Raw genomic sequence first — 2,500 nt, forward strand, 5'->3', positions numbered from 1 at the left:
CTCGTTGTAACAGTGCTAATTCACTCGTTGTTGTAACAGTGCTAATTCACTCGTTGTTGTTACAGTGTTAATTCACTTGTTGTTGTAACAGTGCTAATTCACTCGTTGTTGTAACAGTGCTAATTCACTTGTTGTAACAGTGCTAATTCACTCGTTGTTGTAACAGTGCTAATTCACTCGTTGTTGTAACAGTGCTAATTCACTTATGGTAACAGTGCTAATTCACTTATTGTAACAGTGTTGATTCACTTGTTGTTGTAACAGTGTTAATTCACTCGTTGTTGTAAGTGCTAATTCACTCGTTGTTGTAACAGTGCTAATTCACTCGTTGTTGTAACAGTGCTAATTCACTCGTTGTTGTAACAGTGTTAATTCACTTGTTGTTGTAACAGCGCTGATTCACTCGTTGTAACAGTGTTAATTCACTCGTTGTTGTAACAGTGCTAATTCACTCGTTGTTGTAACAGTGCTAATTCACTCGTTGTAACAGTGCTAATTCACTCGTTGTAACAGTGCTAATTCACTCGTTGTTGTAACAGTGCTAATTCACTCGTTGTAACAGTGCTAATTCACTCGTTGTTGTAACAGTGCTAATTCACTCGTTGTTGTAACAGTGTTAATTCACTCGTTGTTGTAACAGTGTTAATTCACTCGTTGTTGTAACAATGCTAATTCACTCGTTGTTGTTACAGTGTTAATTCACTTGTTGTAACAGTGCTAATTCACTCATTGTAACAGTGCTAATTCACTCGTTGTTGTAACAGTGCTAATTCACTCGTTGTTGTTACAGTGTTAATTCACTTGTTGTTGTAACAGTGCTAATTCACTCGTTGTTGTAACAGTGCTAATTCACTTATTGTAACAGTGCTAATTCACTCGTTGTAGCAGTGTTAATTCACTCGTTGTTGTAACAGTGCTAATTCACTCGTTGTTGTAACAGTGCTAATTCACTCGTTGTTGTAACAGTGCTAATTCACTCGTTGTAACAGTGCTGATTCACTCGTTGTAACAGTGTTAATTCACTCGTTGTTGTAACAATGCTAATTCACTCGTTGTTGTAACAGTGTCAATTCACTTGTTGTAACAGTGCTGATTCACTCGTTGTTGTAACAGCGTTGATTCACTCGTTGTAACAGTGCTGATTCACTCGTTGTTGTAACAGCGCTAATTCACTCGTTGTAACAGTGTTAATTCACTCGTTGTAACAGTGCTAATTCACTCGTTGTTGTAACAGTGCTAATTCACTTATTGTAACAGTGCTAATTCACTCGTTGTAGCAGTGCTAATTCACTCGTTGTTGTAACAGTGCTAATTCACTCGTTGTTGTAACAGTGCTAATTCACTCGTTGTTGTAACAGTGCTAATTCACTCGTTGTTGTAACAGTGTTAATTCACTCGTTGTTGTAACAGTGCTAATTCACTCGATGTAACAGTGCTGAATCACTCGTTGTAACAGTGCTAATTCACTTTTGTAACAGTGCTAATTCACTCGTTGTTGTTACAGTGTTAATTCACTCGTTGTTGTAACAGTGCTGATTCACTCGTTGTTGTAACAGTGCTAATTCACTCGTTGTAACAGTGCTAATTCACTCGTTGTTGTAACAGTGCTAATTCACTCGTTGTAACAGTGTTAATTCACTCGTTGTTGTAACAGTGCTAATTCACTCGTTGCTGTAAGATTTCCACGTCTCAGTGCGCGTTGTTGATGAGCCTTTGTAAGTGCCCATCACCGTCCAAGGACGATCTGTTTTCAGTTCGAACTGCAGCTTTGTCACCTTTATTAAGTGAGATGTGTAACCACTGCCTTTTCAAGGATCACAGGAGGGAATAAACAGACCGCTGAATGGATGGGAATTGTCTTTACTGTAGAGAAAAATGAGACAGAAAAAAAAGCCAGGAGGTGGGGAACGGCTGATTCACTAAACTTAGTGAACCTTTCCTCCATCCAAAAAAAACGGAGGGGGGTTGGGGGGGGGGGGGGGGGGTTGGGGGGTGAGGGGTCATTGTTTCAAATGGAGAAAAAAAAACACCAAACAAGTCAACCATAAAAACGTCAAAAGATGGGAAAATGCTAAGCTTAATTACATGAACAAGGGGGAGGCTGTTGCACTTCTGTGTATATTGTCCAGCTTTGAGAATCGGCTGTTCCTCTCAGTCCCTGATAAATCTCAGTTTTAAGCTTTATCATTTCCATCACTGAAGCTCCCCCTCCCCCTGCCCCTCCCCCATCAGAGGCGGGTTCAAGTACGGGTCCATGTACGTCTCCGGGGAGAGCGGAGCAGATCTGAATCATAATGTTCCATAGCTGTACATGCCATTGAAAGTGAACGACCAAGTGGCCCCTACCCTCCCGTCACTCTTAATTAAATCTCACAAACACATACAAGGAGAGGATTACTGAATCGTCCAATGTCGATGACAGTTTTAAGTTGACACTCTCACCTCCACCAACTAAATATTCTGAAAATTCTACACTTGTCAGACACAAAATGCGAAGGAC

The sequence above is a fragment of the Babylonia areolata genome, chromosome 5 (genome assembly GCF_041734735.1).
Source record: "Babylonia areolata isolate BAREFJ2019XMU chromosome 5, ASM4173473v1, whole genome shotgun sequence".
In the NCBI taxonomy this organism is placed as follows: domain Eukaryota; kingdom Metazoa; phylum Mollusca; class Gastropoda; order Neogastropoda; family Buccinidae; genus Babylonia; species Babylonia areolata.